Source organism: Cibotium barometz, chromosome 34 (genome assembly GCF_041138505.1).
Source record: "Cibotium barometz isolate CiBa-2024 chromosome 34, ASM4113850v1, whole genome shotgun sequence".
In the NCBI taxonomy this organism is placed as follows: domain Eukaryota; kingdom Viridiplantae; phylum Streptophyta; class Polypodiopsida; order Cyatheales; family Cibotiaceae; genus Cibotium; species Cibotium barometz.
Genome location: NC_141079.1, coordinates 34,239,046 through 34,260,668, shown reverse-complemented (window position 1 = coordinate 34,260,668; position 21,623 = coordinate 34,239,046).

Here is a 21,623-nt window from a genome sequence, read left to right as displayed (position 1 = left end):
GAGAGACAGAGGAGTGAGAAAGAGAGGGAGAGGGAGAGGACAAGAAAATGGGACCTACATAGTCTTCGTTGATATCCTTCAAGAAAGACACACAACACCACCCAAAGCACATGCAAAGCCACCACAGGTGTCCACAGAATAAGCCAAAAATTTTGGATTTTCACCTAAGCTTCGAATTTCGTGCAACCTTTGATATTATATTACATGCCATTTTAGACGTCGCTAATTAATTAATCAGCGAAGAAAAAAACATCATAGGCACATATTCACTCGAAGGCATTAATTACTTTTTCAATGGTGCTTGTCCTAGATTTCTCAATGAAAACCTTAGGCTTTCTAAGGTCCCAAACGTTAGTTTTAAGGTAATTTATCAATAAACCTTACAATTTGTTTTTTAACCATAGAAGAAAATAAGCGCCCAAAGTAACAAGCATAGCAAAAACGGAAATTGGAAAAACAATGCAAAGACAAGTGTCTATGGAGAAAATCATCAAACGTATTATTTATAAAGGGTATAAGCAAGAGAAGAGGATGTACATACAACGAAACCAAAGTATATAAACAAAACATGGAACTCAGAGAAACCTAGAGGAAACAAGATTCTTCCTCGCTAAGACCAGCAAATTTACAAATTTCTACCGAGAGTGGTACAAATTCACAATCACTTTTTTGAATTTCTGTGTTCTTTCCCATACTAAGGATATGATGTCACTTCTCTTTGATGAAGTGATAATGGACCTCTATATGTTTGGTCTACAGATGAAACATTGGGTTCCTGGCCAACTATATGCTACTAAGGTTGTCACCAATAGATGATAACATGCCTATCCACATATAGCCCCAAATCTCCAAGTAGCTTACGTAACCAAGGTACCTCACATGCTACCATCGCAGCACCCTTGTACTCTACTTTTATACTTGACAAGCACCACTTCCAAAGGAAAACATAAACCTGCTAGTGGATCTTCTGTCCAAGATGCTACTAGTCCAATCTACAACAATGTGACCACATTCATCAGAGGGGAAGGACAAAGGACGGTGGCCAATTTGCATGATATTCGTGATGTCATGCATTGTTTTTCTTTTAGGAGCCATAAGACTGATGACTAACATACCCAGGATAATAAAACATAGATGACAAATTCAAAAAACACAAAGCAGATGACAAACTCCATGAAGAAGACAACTCGGACTATCATTAGTAAATAGGCAATTTTGCAAACATGGAAAAAGCTAAAAACAACATGGCAAGTAGTCCATAACTTGCCATAGAATAGAAAGCCTCTAGAAGCCACGATTGTCCACGAGAGAGCTCCAAAAAACAAAGCCGAAATCAGATCCAATATACGCCCACAGAACGTTTGGGAAGAGCATCACATCACAACAGAGCAGGTCGACGAACCAGACAACGCCCATGTGCATGCCTATTAGAAGCTCACGGCTCAAAATAAAAGAAAGGTATGCACGTGACACAAGAATGGGTAAAATCTCCCCCACCATGAGAGTGGCTCACGTCCTCTTCATGGTGTATTTAAATATATTTCCTTGTACAAAAAGCAAGAGCCAAAAATACATGTAGCCAAAAATATGATCTCCACATTGGGCTTGCATAAGCCTAAATACAAAAATGTGAACACTCTAAGGTTCACTCATAAAATAGAACTAATGTATAACAAAATGTTGCACACTAACGTGCACATAAAATGGCACTGCCACTGCCGAATGAATAATCCACCACGCACCATGCATCAATAGATTTCTGTGGAAGCAATTCCAATGGATCCATGCACATCCCGCGCACTAACCCTGCCACCCACTGATCTGCATTGACATTCACAATATAGCTCAAAATATGTGACAAGTTAGAGGTGATCGGTCTCGCTTGCACATAAAATAAATATCCATCAAATAAATCCATGAATTCCAAATAATGCAAATAATTCCAACAATGCCCTTCTAGAAGGCCTTGGAAGGAGCATGGGCACGAACCCATGAACCATCACCACAACATGGGTACGAACCCGCTGATGTGTTAAGGAGACCTGCCTCTATAGCCCGTCCGAAACACACCACCATTGAGGAGGGAACTACCACCAACACCACAACACCAGTAGACAACATCAAATCAAAGTAGCTGACCACTCAATTGACGTCCCTTGTTCTCCAACTGCCAAAGGCCGATACCTGTGCACAATCCAAACTTCTCAAACTAGCCCAGCTGACTATCCTAATGATCCTATCAGGTCAACTCTGACCTCCAATGGCCTTGATCTTCACTCTTAAGCCTTTAGTTGCCCTTAGCTGACTACCAGCAACTAACCACAAACACAGACAGATCAGATGTTGATTGTATTCCGAATCAGACACTGATTGATGACCCCAGTCAAAGATGAGTTCTCCAAACTCTCCTAGAATCCTTTCACATCAGCTAACCTAAAACTCACAACCCCAAAAGCTTATTGGACACTTTGTTGACCCTCTGTCGACCTTCTATTTGACACTTATATGACTAAACCTAACTGAACCAGACCCTACTCTGACTACACTGTCTCTTAGCTGAAGTAGAAATCTTCACTTACATGTCCTTTGACCTTCCGTGACTCTCAGGTTGCTCTAATCTCAAAGAGATTCAAAGACTCACCATTGACTCCAACTACCCTCGTTCTTCTAACTATTCACCCAGTCGACCCAACTGGATCGGAATTCCTCTCCTCTATGTCCACTGACCCTCTTAAGCCTTCAAACACTCAAACCCCACCAGGACGACTCAACTTCCTACACTCATAGCTGACACCCTTCTAACTCTGGAATATCTTTTCCTTCAGTTCTACTTGACTGTCAGACCTGACTCTAAATCTCTTCCCTCCAACCCAGAGAAACTAAATCTGGCCTTGAATATCCTCTACTAGTTCCTTCTAAGCCTCAACTGATCCTAGTTGAGATCCTTCTGACCCAACATAGTTCTAGACCACTAGTAGTGCCCAACCGATCAGACTGACTTATGATGACTGGTTCTGATTGTCAGCCCAAACCTCACAAGTGTTAAACAAAACCAGACCAACGCTTCAACAATATCAGTAGTTGACCTGTCCTGACACACAGCTGACCAAGCTGCCTCTGTCAAAACCTGCTGACTCAAACACAAGCTAACTGACATAGTTTTGGTTCAACACAAGTCAGCTCTTCACTCACAGTTGTTTCTTTTCAACAAACTCTATCAAAACAGCACAACTACAACCAAAACATAAAAATTCGTCAATCCCATGCAACCAGACCTTTTGTGAATATATAAAACTGAGCCAATCCAAGAACCCTAAGATTTTGGGATTTAACAAACAAGAGAGAATATCATGGAACCAAGGGATTTCCACATGATTATCCCCAACACAAATCTTGTATTTCAACTCCATAGGACTAACAACAATAACAAAAAAACTATAGCTATACCCTGCAGACTTCCACCAATAAACATTGCAGAAGTTGATTGAGTAAGGCTTTGAGCTAGTCCAAGTTCCAACAGAGTTACAACCTCAGGGGTCCTAGGGAACCCACCTCCTACGCGACCCTCTAGCACCTATGCAACCTTTGCTCTAGGCAAACTCAAATCTTCTCAAAACAAAACCTACATCTTCTTCTTCTCAAAAACAAAACAGAATCCAATAGCCAGTTATCTCAAATTTGCTTCACCACCAAACACCTTGGCTCTCTCCGGGTCTCTTCATTGCAAACAGGCTCACACAATTTCCCAATTATTCTTCCCGTTTCAACTATGTGCACTATACATTATGTGATTTGCTTCGCAATCTCCCCTTCCTCTACTGCACATGCAAGTATTCTTTCCTCTTTTCGTCGAAGAAACAACAGCTAGTTCCATTTTAAAAAGTGGCCATGCAGCAGTTATCTTTTCTAAAGTTTCTAACCATGCAACAACGATTTATTTCATCTTCTTGGGGTTGGGATGGACATCTTATTGGTCATTTCCTTTGGACATAAAAACCCTATCATAGTTTGCCCAACCCCCATGGTTAGTGCACTCACGCTCAACCATATGCTGCTGGCTCACCAAGACATTCCTCAAAGAAAAGTACATCTAAATCCCAAAAAAACCTGCTGCATCAACTAGAACATCTGCATCAACAAGCATGCTTGTATCCAACATCTCTGAATCTTTCTGAATTGTCATAATTCTGCACCAATCTGGCTTTAACCTGTAACCATTAACTCTCTTGGAATGCAGCTAATCATCCAAGTCAGCTAGTTGATAAGTACCATTCTCATATATGTGGTGAAAAGTCAGTATAGTTGATTTGACAGTTGTCCTATAGGCCCACAAAGCTATCCTATAGGCACACAGAGCTGAAGAAACATGTAAATACCATTGCTTGGGATGCTCCTCAAGACACTTAGTCAGCATACTGCATAACTCTCCATTGAATCTCTCTACTAAGCCCATTACATTGTGGATAGTAAGGAGTAGAGTACCTATGAGTGATATGTAACTTTTGCATGAGCTCCTCTACAATCTCTCCTCTGAATCTAGGTCCCTGGTTTGTCAATAGCTCCAATGGCATGCCAAATCTAGCACTTATGTCTTCGAATACAAATTTGGCTACCTCTTTAACAGTGATATTCTTCACACATCTAGCTTCAGCCCACCTGGTCAAATAGTCTACTCTGGTCAGAATATAGGTCTTTCCCCTAGCAGTAGTGAGCAGAGGACCAATTGCATCCAATCCCCACTTTTCACAAAAGCCCCATATGATAAAACTCTTTCTCAATTCATAATGCAAAACCTTCCTGCCTTATTTCTGATAGGGCTCATAGCTCCTGCACCAATGATAAACATCTCTTCTCAAACTAGGCCATACATACCCAGCTATCAGAATTTTCCTCAATGTCAACTTTAGGGCAAAATTCCCCCCACAAATCCCTTCATGTCAGGAGGCCATAACGGCAAAGATCTCCTCCTTGTTTGGAACTCTCCTCAAAATCATATCCTTGCCTTTCATATACAGTTGGTCATTCAAAATAGTGTACTGCAAAGCTTTCCTTATAAAACCATATTTCTTCCTTTTGGACAAATCTACAGGTACAAGACGTGTGTAAAAAATCTTCAACTTTCGATAACTTCCCTCTTCCAACATAGGTAAGAAATCTTTAACTTCTGGTAACTTCCCTCTTCCAACATAGTTGGGATGGGCTATAGTGATGGCATGCACTTCCAGGTCCTTGCCCAACCCCTCTTTTACTAATGCATCTGCAGCTTGGTTTTGCTCTCTCTTCATATGATGTATTTGCACTTCCTAAAATCTATGTAGCATCCTCCTTATATGAAAATTCCATTCTTTCAATTTAGAATTCTTAGCCTTCCAAACAACTTGAAGCTGTCTAATTACCAATAAACTATCTCCTTTGATAATTAGTCTTTAGATTCCCCACTTGATACACTATTGAAGACCATACTCCAAGGTTGCATACTTAGCCTCATTGCTGGTTTGCACCTTAAATTTAATCCCTTCTTGAAAAACTTATTTACCCTTTGGATCCAATAAAACTATTCCTCCACTGGCCACTCCGGAGCTTCTCTTGAAAGCCCCATCAAAGAACAGTGTGAAAGCATCGGCACCTTCTTCTTTGCCATTGTCTCTTCCTTCAACACCACAGGATTATGCCTGTATGTCAGAATATCAGCCCGTGTAGCCCTAGTGCTATCCTCCACTATGCAAGTAAATTGAAATTCCTGCAGTTCAATCAACCACTTGGACAATCTCTTAGAAGGAATATCTGACTGGATTAGATGGGGAAGCAAAGAATAATGGGTAAGAACAGAAAATGGCTTTGGGAGTAAATAGGACCTAAATTTCCTCAGAGCAAACACCACAGCCACCATCACCTGCTCCGCCTCAGAATATGTCCTCTCCCCTTCTATCTTTGTTCTGCTAATAAAATATACAGGCCTCATATAAGAATTGTCCTTCTCCTATTGCCAAGCACTGCTCCCATAGCATCCTCACCCATACTAGGGTTCACCAAAAATTCTCTACTCCAATCAGGAGGCATGGCAACAGGCAAAGTGCTCGGGATCTCTTTTACTTGCATAAAGGCCTTTTCCTCCTTATCTTGCCAACTGAAAGGATCCCTTTGGGATGCTTGCTATAATGGATATAAAGCTTGAGATAGAAGAAAGATGAACCTGGAAAGGTATCTTACCTTGTGGGGTAAAAGTTAGCAACAATTGCTTTACATTTTGAGGGGCTTCTAATAACAACAAAACTTTCACCTTTTCAGGAATTCCATTCTCTAAAACCACATGACCAAGAAGAGTCACCTTGGCTTGAGCCAAATGACATTTATCTGGATTCAGCTACCCACCTATATCATTAAGTCTCTTCAAAGCCAACCTCATCTTCTCATAGCAGTGAGTCCTTTGCCTCTGTTTATACAAAATTCATCAAGAAACACTCTGATAAAGGAGCCTTAGATAGGGTTCAAACATCAAAACTCTGTAAGTAAAACACCCCCAGGGGGTAATAAAGGTGGTTTTCCTCTGGCAAAACTCTGTAAAACTTTGTAAGCAAAACACCCCTAGGGGGTAATAAAGGTGGTTTTCCTCTGGCCCTTTGGAGCAATTGAGATTTGGAAGTATCTTGAATATTCATCACATAAACTGTATCTTTCATGCCCAACCACACTATCCATAATCTCATCTTGGAAAGGCAGTGGGTAATGATTGGTTACTGCATTCAGAGGTTTAAAATCAACACATACTCTCCATTTCCCATTATTCTTTGGGGTAATTACTACTAGAGAAGCCCATTTATAATTATCAACTGGGTATATATAAACCTTGCTTTTAATAGTTTACCCGCTTCTTCTCTCAATACACGCTGTTGTAAAACCCCCAACCTTCTCAACCTCTCTACAAACTGGCTTAGCCTTTGGCTTTAGCTGGATATGATGCTGCACATTGTACAACAACATTTAATAGGCTCATGCAAGATATATTCAGAAAGTAGCTTGACAATCATGTCTTGGTGTTCTTTGATGATATTCTGATCTACTCTAAGGATGAGAAAGAGCATGAAGCCCAAGTTAGAGAAGTTTTAGAAATTCTAAGAGAACACCAACTCTTTGCTAAAAAGACTAAGTGTATCTTCCTTACAGACAAAATTGAATAGTTGGGATTCATTATCTCCAAGGATGGAATTTTTGTAGATCCAGCAAAAGTACAAGATATAGTGGAATGGCCTCAACCATCCAACATCAAGGAGATTCGAGGATTTCTTGGGATTACAAGGTGGTACCATATCTTTATTCAAGGATTATGCAAAGATAGCCATACTTTTGACCAAACTACTTAAAAAGAATACCAAAATAGTTTGGAGCAAGGAGCATTAACAAAGTTTTGATAAACTCAAGGTGCTCTCACAACTGCATCCATCCTTCAACTACCAAATTTTGATGCAGATTTTGAAGTGATCACGGATGCTAGTGGTTTGGCTATTGGTGGAGCAAGAAGGAAAACCAATGGATTACACTTCATGGAAACTCAAGGATTATGAGAGAAACTATGCTACTCATGATCTAGAACTTTTGGTTTTAATTATTGCTCTTAAGTTATGGCAACACTACTTTACTAGGCATAAGGTTCATGCTTGCCACACACAGATCATAAGAGCTTAAAGTGGATTTTTACTTAGTCAGATCTCAAAATGAGACAAGGGCGTTAGATAGTGATTTTATCAGAATTTGACTTTGAAATCAAATACAAACAGGAAAAAGATAATGTAACACACCATTAAATTGGTCTGATCCAATGAATAGAATCGAGGCCTCTAAACAAATGCTGGATGACATGGATAAACAAACGAAAGTTGTCCAAAAGGAGATAAAGGCTACCCAGGATAGACAAAAGCAATATGTTGATGCCCAGAAGAACTCAATGACTATTCAAAGAAGACCATATCCTAGATGATGAGCAAATCATTATGTCAATCAAAGCACCTTGGAAATTCAACCCAATAGAATCCTTAGTTCTAGAGAAAGGAATCTGAGAAATAGAGTCATAAACGGAACATGTAGTTCAGTGGAAACACTTCCCAACAGAAGATGCTACATGGGAAGATGAGTCGAAGTTATATCAACATTTTCCCTACGTACTTTCGAGTTGAGGACATCTCAAATTCTTTAAGGGGGAAGGATGTAAAATTCTACTCAAAAAGTGTAAGGGCTTTTTTTTAATAAATAAATTTTATTTTAAAGGAGGTGGTGGCCTCCCATATAGATATATATATATATATATATTCTTCCTCTCCTTCGACGCTTGATGCAGGTGGCCAATGCCGCCATATATATATATATATCTCTCTCTTCCTCTCCATTCGGTGCTAGATGCAGCCCCCCTCTGTCTTGTTTTTCTTTAGCACATCCCCCACCCCCTCGTGTCGCTCCTTCGTTGGGACTCTCACTATGGAGAGTCACGACTTTTTCTTTTGACTACTGGACGATTATCATCTTTGGCGCAGTGAAGTTAACGTTAGCCCTCATATCCTATAATTCCCTCCCTCGCCAACCACACCCCCCCCCACACCACTTACTCTCACCAACCAACCCCCCCCTCCCCAAAACACCCTTTGCTTCGCTCCTTTGTAACTCCTCATCCCCTATACTTCCCCTCCATCACTAGTTCTCTCACCCACTCATGTACTTATCCCTCCAACTTAGCCTCCTTATCGCTCTCTCTCAATCTCTAGTCCCTCTCTCCCCTCTCTTGATCTCCTTTCAAACTACTTCCACCTCTCTTGCTCTCTCACTCCCATATCTCTCTCTCAGTCATTCAAGGTTCTCAATATATTCTACCTAAGAGAGGATTTCCGTTTGACTCCCAAGACGTGTGAGTGAATTCTTAACAACAAGAAAAGATTCGACCTTAAAAAAGAATAATGGCTCGTAAAAAGGACGTGTAGAACGCGGAGGGCGTGGGCACCCTAGGATATTTAATCGTGAGATGAGGATGCTATTGAACCTTAAATAGCAGCTATAAATGTCCCCCAAGAAAGTGGTGGACCATGCCGCCTTCCCGTAGAGCCGCAAATATTGGATCTCCACCTCGTCATGTAAGTGGACCAATCCTGGAAGTTTTGATTAAGGAAAGAGAATTGTTTGATGCATTTGATTAGGAAAATGTTTCTTTAAGAAAATAGAGAAAGGATGTTTCTCTCATGTGAATATGTTTGTTGCATTTTTCCTACGTGAAATGTGGATGCAATATTTCGACAAGACTGGTAACGTGCTTTAAAGTTGTTGTAAAATTAAATTAAGGGACATGTTCTCTTGTGAATAACCATTCTGAAGTGATTGGTTTGGGGCAACTGGGTATTCCCCCACCCAGGGCAACCAACTCTTGAGTATTACAGAGTTGGGGCAACTACTTATGATGGTTAACCCACCACAAAGCAAGGCGAGGGTTCCTTCCAGGGTTGTAGACCTGAGCTTGATAGGTTTCATGTTTAGTAGTATAGATGAGTGAGGGGACATTTCACGTTACTAATATGCGATAACTTATCGGCCGACGGTTGCAATGCCTAGATTGTATGTAACTCGGTGCGCTGAGGGATGTTTTTTTTAAGATTGTGTCGTAATCCAATTTTGTGATTATATATGTTTTGATTTTAAAATGATTTGTTGGCATTAAGGGATAAAGGAACCCATGAAAGAATTTAAATCAAAGAATTATGTTACGTGATGCATCTGTACTAACAAATGTGCTTAGTAATTAAAAACCTCATAGTTAACCGTATCCTAAATCTAGAAAGTGGGTGGTAGGGTGGACCCAATTAGTAAATATAGATAAATATTAGGTACGACTCCCAAGACCATGAATGTATTCGTATATCGGATAATCAAGAATTGTCAAGATCTTCATAAGAAATCTTGGGGTGTTACTTATCAATGAGATTCCTCCCTACCACAAAGGATTGAAGGGTTTGGGAGGTATCTTGCACACCGTGTAAAGTGCACGTTCTCTAAATATACAACAAGTCATAGTATTGAACACATCAAATGGGACCAGCCCAATCAGCAAGCCAAACCCTCGATTATAGTTCCATGCACACATAGCTGGTGATGTTTATGTAGAGGAAAACCACCAATGCAGCCCTATACATTAATTACCTAATGTTCAACTATAGATTAGAAGTCAAAATAGCCCAATCTTCAGAGATGATGTTCATGGTGCATCAGAATGCTTTCAACATTAGTTATTTTAAGACCAACCATCATATGGAAACCTTGATCATTCAATCCAACATTTAGCATAAATTTTTTGAGAGAGTATACAAAGCTGAAAACAAGTTCATAGAGATTTTATTTAACCTGTTAGCAGATTTTAAGCCAAGGTGAGTAGCCCCAACTACCATAGTATTATAGTTTTGTTAAAAAAATCATGTAATCAACACCTAGCAACATAACCAATATAGCTCAAGTAATCAATAGCATAACCAGTACTTCAGCCCCGGATCATCAAACCAAGTGTGTACTTATATTATAGTAAATAATGGTCCCATTATAAGCCACCTAAAAATGTTGCTTTCTATGGTATGTAATTCATAACCAGAGTTTGAAACGGCCAATAGCCCAAGTAGCCAATGTGCCAAATAAGGTCAAGTGAGTGTAAGAACCCATTAGTTGAGGGTGTGGAAGAATAGAGTCAGTCCTTTTGGGTTGAGAGGAAGCTATTTTGGGTTTAGTTTTATAGTCATAAGTCATTCTAAGTCAGTCAAAGAGTTTGTGGGCTAAAGGATATCAATCAGAGTCAGCTGGAAGGATAGCTGATGTCAGTTTAGGGGCTATAAGGCTAAATCTTTGTGAGGTCTAAGGTTTTGGAAGGTTTTTAAGCCTTGGAGGATACATAAGCGAAAATATTTGAGTCAGATCAATCAGCTAAACCAGATAGGACTCAGGCAGTCATCATAATTGAAGGTCAGCTAAAGTGAGGTAAGAGAATGTAGGGTTCAATCTTTGTAGGATCTGAAGTGTTTGAAGGTTTGTAACTATCAAATGACACAGAGGTAAGGAGATCTAAATTCAGCTAGATTAGTTTAGTCAAACAACCTGAGTTAAATAAGAGTCAGTAGAGGACAACTAACATATTCAGAGGGTCCTAGAACTAGAGATTTGAGGATTGATGATTGTTGGTTCTAAAGGAAAATCTAAGGGTCTGGAGGATGAAAATCTGAAAGAGGTCAGTAGCAATTGGAATCATATCACAGTGAGGTAGTGGTCAGCTGAGAGTCAGCTAGGGTTAGTTTAGGTCAGCAAGTTATTAGAGAAGTTCAGCTGAGGAGATAGGGTTGCAGATCAGAGTTGTTCAGAGTCATATATGACCTAAGAAGACATTTAAGAGGATTAGTGTAAGTTGAGGAGGGTAAGGTATCGGACTATATCAACATAGATTCTGAGGATAGCTGAAGGTCAGCTAAAGTGAGGTAAGAGACTATAGTGTTCAATCTTTGTAGGATTTGAAGTGTTTGAAGGTATGTGAGTGTCAAAGGACACAGAGGTGAGGAGAGCTTAATTAGTTTAGGCAGACCCAAGTCAAATAAGAGCCAATAGAGGACAACTAACATATTCAGTAGGGTCCTAGACTACCTAGAGATTTGGGGATTGAAGATTGTTTCGTTCTAGAGGAAAATCTGAGTCTGGAGGACAAGAATCTGACATAGGTCAGCAAGTAGTTAGCTGAATCAGATTACAATCAGGTAGTGATCAGCTGAGAGTTAGTTGGTGTCAGTTTAGGTCATCATGTTATCAAAAAAGGTTTGCTAAGGAGATAGGGTTGAAGATCAGGGTTGTTTAGAGTCATATCTGACCTAAGAAGACATTGTAGAGGATCAGCTAATTCAAGTTGAGGAGGGTAAGGTGTCGGTCTCTATTAGTAGAGATTCAAAGGATAGCTAAAGGTCAGCTAAAGTGAGGTATGAGACTGTAGTATTAAATATTTGTAGGATTTGAAGTGTTTGAAGGTCTATGAGTGTCAAAGGACACAGAGATAAGGAGATTTGGAACAAATGAATCAACTAAAACAGTTTAGTCAGACGTGAGTCAAGACCTGAGTCAAATAAGAGTCAGTAGAGGATAATTGACATATTCATTAGTGTCTTAGAGCTAGAGATTTGAGGATTTCAGATTGGTAGTTCTGGAGGAAAATCTGAGGGGGGACAAGAATCTAATAGAGGTCAGCAAACAGTTAGTTGAATCAGATTACAGTCAGCAGGTAGTGGTCAGAGCTGAGAGTCAGTTGGGGTCAATTTAAGTCAACAGGTTGTCAGAGAAGGTCAACTGAGGAGATAGGGTTGAAGATCAGGGTTGTTTAGAGCCATATCTGACCTAAGAAGACATTTTAAAGGATCAGCTAATTCAAGTTAAGGAGGATAGTTGTAAATATGTGCCATGGGCTAGGCAACTTATAACCACCTGTAGTAGCAGATGGTCTAAATAGAATGATGATCATGGCCAGAATGAACCCATGTTCATAACCATGTGTATTCGTAGTTCAAGGCAACACTCTTTCATTTTTACCATGCAAAATAGTTAAAATAAAGCTTTGATCCAGCAATATCCAGGGCTACAACACATAATGATGCCCATGAATATAGTTCCTTAGATTAACGTTAATTAGTTAAAAAATCCCAGCTTATTTAGGTATGAAAAAAATAGTGTTGTTCTTGAGTACTTATGTACCTGGACAAAAGGATCCCCTACAGAGGCAAGGGTGAGAGACATCGTGTAATGCTCAATAAGAAAGCAGATAGGCTAAGTGAGTTAAAAAACCCACCTTCATTCTAATATATGGGTCACAACTGAGGCGGAGCAGACAAATATTCCATCTTCCTCATAGCACCAGATGCCGCAAGAACGTTACTATCCCTTGTAAGATTATGATGAATAATCATGTACAAAGGGGCAACAGAGTCACAGCAACCCATAGGCAGCTGCCACAAAAACGTAACCACCCACCACCATTCCATGTAGGGTTATCATGAACGTTCGTGTGTACAGAGGTGTGACAAAGTCACAATAGCCCATAGGTCCCCATAGGTACAATGTAAAAGAGTTGCAAAAGTAAAGATCCCTAGTAAAGTATTGTGGCCCTTTAGAAGTAAGAAAAATGGCCAAATTATGAGCCTTGATTAGAACTAAATTAGTGCAAACATTCACTCACTATAAGTGAGTTATAATACTATTACTAACAGCACCCAAACAAGAAGACACTGCACTTTTTGTCTTGATCAAGCACCCACCACAAGAAGACAATGCAGCAATCTCAAAGATTGTAATATTAAGAGTAATGTTTGTCTTGATCAAGAAATATTAGTTTTTGGGCACCACCTTTTGTATTTTCACTATGAGTGAAAGCCATCAAACCCTTCTCAAAAATATAGGGGTATATCTGCCAAGAATCTTAATATAGGGGTATATTAGTTTTTGGGCACCACCTTTTGTATTTTCACTATGAGTGAAAGCCATCAAACCCTTCTCAAAAATATAGGGGTATATCTGCCAAGAATCTTAATATAGGGCTATATCATAATCCATTGTGGTCACACAAGCCGCCCGGTCTGTTTGATGTTCACAAATTGATGGCTCAAGAGATGATACTATGATTTATCTTTTTAAATTTTTTTGGGAAGATGTGTGTGTGTGTGTGTGTGTGCATGCTTACGGGTGGTTGCAAGATGAGGTTATCTAGTTTCATGTCGTGGGCGCCCTTGGCTTTAGCTGGAAAACAGGCATTTTTTCAAGAAGAATAGCCAATCTCTTATAGTTAGCTAAGGAGTTTCACTTCAAGGTCTTCTAATGAAACATCATATGCAAAGTTGGGCACCTAAAACTATAATCTGATCGAATATCCAATAATTGCAAATCCCCTTTTCTTTGGGAACCAAGTTTGTATACAGGCCCTGTCCTAGGTTTAGACAGGTACAGTGAATGTGAGTAAATTGCCTATAACTTTTACTTACTCACATGATGTTCCCACTTCGCATATCACAAATACAAATAACATAGAGCTTAACTTGATTTATCGAGTAATTTTTGATGTGTTCTACTATTTTCTATATTATTTAAAAGATATTAGAATTGTTAAAAAACATACTATTTTATCCTCCCACTACATCTACCATTTAAAATGCTCAAATTGTATGGATCTAGTGATGATTAGATTGGGAAAGATTAGTATAATGTGGGTATAAGGTAAAATTACAAATCTAACGGTTGGATTTTTGTAGATTTACTTTGGAAAATTTATTATGACTGTCAGAGGCCCATTAAATCAATAGTAATTTAATTCTAGAAAATTAAATATTAAATCTTTCAATCTAAAAACTCAAGGGATCAATACTCTTGTTGCCATGAATTTATTAAAAAAAATTTGGCTTGATTTGAGTATGGGAAGGTCCATTTTCAATCCTCCCAAGTGAAAATTCCCATATTGTGTCCACTCTCCCCTTTTCAAGTCTAAAACCAATCCTAGCTAGGTTTGGAAATCTAGGCTTGGTAAACTTCACAGCTTAGGTTTCATTCCATGTGTGAGGCTTGGGTAGGCACAAACCTTATATATGCATGCCACTTTATGTCCACATGAGCATCAAGAGGATCCACATAAGCAGCTTGCCACCTCCACCCTCCATGTCAACATGGTCAACCTAGTTGACTCCCCACCTCATCATCCTAGTCATCATTAATGCCACATCATCTTGCCACCTTTGCATGCCACCTCGCACATGGTGACATGGCATGCCACATCATGGAATTGCCACATCAACCATAATAGTACCACATGTCAAGAGAATGCCACGTGTCATGCACGCTTGTGACACGTGGCATCTCCTTCCCATCTCCCCTCTTTTTTCAAAAACATATTTTTGGAAAAGTTAATTTAGTAATTTAGAGAAATAGAATATAGAAATTTAAATAATAAAATATATGTAACTTGTTAAATAAAAGAATTTAAAATCACTAATTTTAAAGGATTATATTTTGGGATTAGATCAATAAAAATATTATTAAAGATCATATTATTAATTTAAAAAAAATAATTTTTTAATTTTATATTTCTTGAAAATTATTTTATGTAGAATAAACCTTTGAATAAAATTTAAAAAAAATACTTTATTTAAAAAAAGTAGTTATATAATTATAAAATAAAAGATATCTTTAAAGATATATTTATATATCTAGTAATGATAAATATTTAGACTTGTTAATAAATATTATAAATAATATTAATTTTTAAGTGGATAATAGTTTATCTTTAATTATCTTTATGTTTATCTTAGTTATCCAATCAATCTTAGATAGGAAATCCAATGAGATTTGAAGTGGATAACCTATTTTTCCTATATAATCACACATCTCTAGTACTATCCCACACTTATCTCTAGTACTATCCCATCATTGAGCCTTTATAATATTTTCTCTCTTAGCTTCCTTGAGAATGGGTTCTCAAAGTCGTAGGAGTCGGAAACGTGATAGGACTAGACTCCCCCCCATCCACCAAGTTCAAGAGGAGGAGAGGAGAAGGGTAGCTCGTGAGAGAAAGAGAGAGTGGAGAGCACGTCAACGAGCAACACCTTCCGTTGGCGATGATCCAAGCCTTGCTCCTCCTCTTCCACTTCCTCTCCCTTCGCCCTCTTCCCCCCCACTACCCCTTAGTTTAGATAATCCACATGAACCCGCTCTTCTTGAGTCCTCTCTTCTATAAGAACCCACCCCCCCTCCTTTGGGTGCCCTTCGTGTGGATAGGAAAGAACTATCAAAGTCAGGGGCACATCGTTGTGCCCATGCAATCTTCCATTCCTATTTCAAAGACCTCACGTCTTCATCACAGGCATGTGTGCTTGATGCTTTGATTGATCTGCCCAACATGGACAACTGCAGGGCGCTTTCCGACATTGGAGGTCGAAGAGAGAGGAGAGCTGGCATGGCGGTGCTACAAAGTGTTCGTCATTCCTATATAGTTAACAAGAAGAGGAACTCTGCGGACGCTTTGGCTGCTCGACGGGCTATTGTGGCAGCCATAAATAGCTCCCAAATGAAGGGTAAGGTTAGTGCCACATCTCACATCCTTTCCATAGCACCACATGCACTTAGAGTTGGGTCTATTAGGCGACAAAGTTTAGATGCCAATGAGGTTGGTGCTATGTGGGCGAGTAGTGGTCGTGTAGCTAGGCATGATCGCCTACTAGATGAAACCACTAGAACCTTGATAGAAAGTTTTTGGGAGGAGAATTATCGTGCATCGCCAGTTTTCAAGAAAGCTTTGCGTAAGAGAGTGACAAGAGGAGTGTTCATTGAGCACGGTGCTTGCTTTCTTGAAATGACCCAAACTGAGTTGTATTCTCAGTTTGTGGCTTCGTATCCAGAGCTTAAAATTGGGCAAAGGTCATTTGAGGGGTGTAAGCCTTGGTTTGTGAGGTACTCACGTCAGCGTGACACATGTTGTCGCTACCATGTTGAGTTCAAACTTTTTTATGATGTGTTCCGTTCTGGGCATAGAGAGTTGCCTCGTAGTCCACGTGATTTCATCCACTCTCTTTTGTGTGCACGCATGGAGGATGCCCAGTTCCATAGGATGCCTTGTGTGGAGAGCAATTGCACATCATGTGGTTCACTTGCACATCTACAGATGGTAGATCTTTATGCAAGTGACCAAGAGATAGTGGCATGGCAACGTTATGAGTATGTGACACACCAACTCCAGAGTGGTGGACAGTCCAGGAAGTTGCAGCTCGTGGACAAACATACACCACGTAGTCACTTCACAGCCACATTTAGGGAGCAGATCTACCCCTACATACGGCACAGTCATTGTGCCAAGTGGCAGGATCGTCAGTTCCGAGCATGCCTAGCAGAGTTTCCTATTAGTGTGGTCGTCTCTGTGATTGATTTTGCAGAGAACTACACTTTCACACCTTTTCAGGAGATACAATCTGAGTATTACTTCTCAGAGCAGGTAATGGTTATATTTTGTAATATTTGTTTTATGTTTGAGCTACATTACTTAATTGATTTTTTGTGTCCTAAACGTATGTATTGCTTACCTCACCAGGTTGCTATTTTGGTCCACATTAGCTATCGACATGCAGAGGCTCATGTAGATGGGATAGCGAGTACCCCCGAGACCCGTGTCATTATTCGAGAGTATCATTTCTATATCAGTGATGATCGTTCACTTGATGCACATTTTGTGCAACACTGTTTTCGTCTCCATGACGATTTTTTAGGAGATTGTGGGATCAGACATGTCCAGCGATGGGTTTGGTCGGATGGTTGTGGCGCACAGTTCAAGTCATCACGTCAATTCTATTGGCTCTACAGGTAGTACTTATGGCTTTCTTACATTTACAATTAAACTAAATTCACTAGAACATCTTAAAGAAAACAATAACTAAGACTATCTTTTATGGATTTATAGGTGGCATGTGCAGTCTAGTATCCCAGTGATTTGGTCATTCTTTGAGACTGGTCACGGGAAGGGAGAGCATGATGGTGCGGGCGCGTGTGTGAAACGTGCCTTGAGGCGTCATCAGCTGCGACGACAGGATGCTCAGCGGTTCAGAGATGCGGGCCACGTAGTCGAGTGGTGCTCCCAACATTTGTGTGGGAGTGCAGCATCATTGTACCCCAAACGTGATGCTCGGATTGTCAGGAGATTTTTTTGGCATGTGGATGGTGGCATGATTTACCGTAGAGCCTCCCATGATTGTGACACAGTACCTGGCACCTTGGGCTTACATTCCTTCAGGAGCACGTGCATGGCGGCCCCCACGATTTACACACGACGGTTTGCATGCTTCTGTGGAGCATGTATGGATGGCGATTGGTCACATTGTGCCTCGAGAGGATGGGCAGATGCATGGATACAGACATTCCTCTCCCCCGAGCATCCTTCACATCCAGTGGTGTCTGATGAGCACACAGGTCCTACGTTCATGGTCAGTTATGATGACCTGACAAATTTGCTACAGGAGGGTGATGTATTTGCTGTTATTGCCAATGAGGCAAATAGCGAGGGAGTAGACTACTATCTGATGAGTTGCACTAGGCCAAAGTGCATGCTTGACCAGGATACAGTAGATGATCATGGGTTTTCTTATGACGCCCATAGCATGATTGTGGTAGGCCGGTTCTACCAGCAGATTCGACTTCATCGGGGGAGTCTTGAGTTCCAGCAGTGGAAGTGGGAGTTAGAGGCATTTCAGTTCTCTCATCTAGTGGTTGCTACCAGGCTCACTCTTGTTCGAGTACAGAGCCGAAAACACATTTCTCACCCTCGTTTTCGGCTTCGAGTGGATGACCATGAGAGCATTCTAGAGCAGTTGAGAGCTAGAGAGGGTGCTGCTGACTAGATCTCTATCTTGATAGTGACTAAACTCAGACTAGCTCGGTTAGCTCACTTACATTGTACTTAGATTTTTGGGCAGTGACTAACCTCAGACTAGCTGGGGTAGCTCATTTTCATTCTGATGTACTTATTTGATGTTTATATGATTATGAGTTTTCTCATTATTGAGTATCATTACATTTTAGTTGATGTTCTTGATTTTATTATATTTTTTAACACTTTGGCTATCATATTGTTTGTTGAAAATCTCCATGCCATCGTACCCAAACATGCTCTGATGGGGACCAAACTTTGCAAGCATGGGGGGGGACCCACCCCCACATGCTTGCAAAGTTTGGTCACAATCAGAGCATGTTTGGATTGGTAATTAGCGCCCAGTCCGGATTTTTCAAGTCTCTTGGTGCTCAAGAGGCCATGAAAAATCCAGGCCTTCCCCATACCATCATACCCAAACATGCTCCGATGAGGACCAAACTTTGCAAGCATGGGGGGGGGACCCACCCCCACATGCTTGCAAAGTTTGGTCACAATCAGAGCATGTTTGGATTGGTAATTAGCGCCCAGTCCGGATTTTTCAAGTCTCTTGGTGCTTAAGAGGCCATGGAAAATCCGGGCCTTCCCCATACCATCGTACCCAAACATGCTCCGATGGGGACCAAACTTTGCAAGCATGTGGGGGTGGGTCCCCCCCACATGCTTGCAAAGTTTGGTCACAATCAAAGCATGTTTGGATTGGTAATTAGCGCCCAGTGCGGGTTTTTGAAGTCTCTTGGTGCTTAAGAGGCCATGGAAAATCCGGGCCTTCCCCATACCATCGTACCCAAACATGCTCCGATGGGGACCAAACTTTGCAAGCATGTGGGGGTGGGTCCCCCTCACATGCCTGCAAAGTTTGGTCACAATCAGAGCATGTTTGGATTGGTAATTAGTGCCCAGTGCGGGTTTTTCAAGTCTCTTGGTGCTTAAGAGGCCATGGAAAATCCGGGCCTTCCCCATACCATCGTACCCAAACATGCTCCGATAGGGACCAAACTTTGCAAGCATGTGGGGGTGGGTCCCCCCACATGCTTGCAAAGTTTGGTCACAATCAGAGCATGTTTGGATTGGTAATTAGCGCCCAGTGCGGGTTTTTGAAGTCTCTTGGTGCTTAAGAGGCCATGGAAAATCCGGGCCTTCCCCATACCATCGTACCCAACACATGCTTCGATGGGGACCAAACTTTGCAAGCATGGGGGGGGGGACCTCTTGGTGCTTAAGAGGCCATGGAAAATCCGGGCCTTCCCCATACCATCGTACCCAAACATGCTCCGATGGGGACCAAACTTTGCAAGCATAGGGGGGGGACCGCCATGGAAAATCCGGGCCTTCCCCATACCATCGTACCCAAACATGCTCCGATGGGGACCAAACTTTGCAAGCATGGGGGGGGGGGTCCCCCCCCCCCATGCTTGCAAAGTTTGGTCCCCATCGGAGCATGTTTGGGTAGGACCCCCGCCCCATGCTTGCAAAGTTTGGTCCCCATCGGAGCATGTTTGGGTACGATGGTATGGGGAAGGCCCGGATTTTCCATGGCCTCTTAAGCACCAAGCGACTTCAAAAACCCGCACTGGGCGCTAATTACCAATCCAAACATGCTCTGATTGTGACCAAACTTTGCAAGCATGTGGGGGGACCCACCCCCACATGCTTGCAAAGTTTGGTCCCTATCGGAGCATGTTTGGGTACGATGGTATGGGGAAGGCCCGGATTTTCCATGGCCTCTTAAGCACCAAGAGACTTCAAAAACCCGCACTGGGCGCTAATTACCAATCCAAACATGCTCTGATTGTGACCAAACTTTGCAAGCATGTGGGGGGGGCCCACCCCCACATGCTTGCAAAGTTTGGTCCCTATCGGAGCATGTTTGGGTACGATGGTATGGGGAAGGCCCGGATTTTCCATGGTCTCTTAAGCACCAAGAGACTTCAAAAACCCGGACTGGGTGCCAATTACCAATCCAAACATGCTCTGATTGTGACCAAACTTTGCAAGCATGTGGGGGGGACCCACCCCCACATGCTTGCAAAGTTTGGTCCCTATCGGAGCATGTTTGGGTACGATGGTATGGGAAAGGCCCGGATTTTCCATGGCCTCCTAAGCACCAAGAGACTTGAAAAATCCGGACTGGGCGCTAATTACCAATCCAAACATGCTCTGATTGTGACCAAACTTTACAAGCATGTGGGGGGACCCACCCCCACATGCTTGCAAAGTTTGGTCCCCATCGGAGCATGTTTGGGTACGATGGTATGGGGAAGGCCCGGATTTTCCATGGCCTCTTAAGCACCAAGAGACTTGAAAAACCCGCACTGGGCGCTAATTACCAATCCAAACATGCTCTGATTGTGACCAAACTTTGCAAGCATGTGGGGGTGGGTCCCCCCCATGCTTGCAAAGTTTGGTCCCCATCGGAGCATGTTTGGGTACGATGGTATGGGGAAGGCCCGGATTTTCCATGGCCTCTTGAGCACCAAGAGACTTGAAAAATCTGGACTGGGCACTAATTACCAATCCAAACATGCTCTGATTGTGACCAAACTTTGCAAGCATGTGGGGGTGGGTCCCCCCCCATGCTTGCAAAGTTTGGTCCCCATCGGAGCATGTTTGGGTACGATGGTATGGGGAAGGCCCAGATTTTCCATGGCCTCTTAAGCACCAAGAGACTTCAAAAACCCGCACTGGGCGCTAATTACCAATCCAAACATGCTTTGATTGTGACCAAACTTTGCAAGCATGTGGGGGTGGGTCCCCCCCCATGCTTGCAAAGTTTGGTCCCCATCAGAGCATGTTTGGGTACGATGGCATGGATATTTTCAACAAACAATATGATAGCCAAAGTGTTAAAAAATATAATAAAATCAAGAACATCAACTAAAATGTAATGATACTCAATAATGAAAAAACTCATAATGATATAAACATCAAATAAGTACATCAGAATGAAAATGAGCTACCCCAGCTAGTCTGAGGTTAGTCACTGCCCAAAAATCTAAGTACAATGTAAGTGAGCTAACCCAGCTAGTCTGAGTTTAGTCACTATCAACGGCAACCCAATCAAAATCGTCATCTCTAATTGCCGGTCGACGTGCGCGTTGAGGCTGCTGTGCACGTCGAGGAGGCTGTCGGCTACGGGGGTCGTCGAATGTCTGCGGGGAGGTCTGCCTCGTGAGCTGGTGCC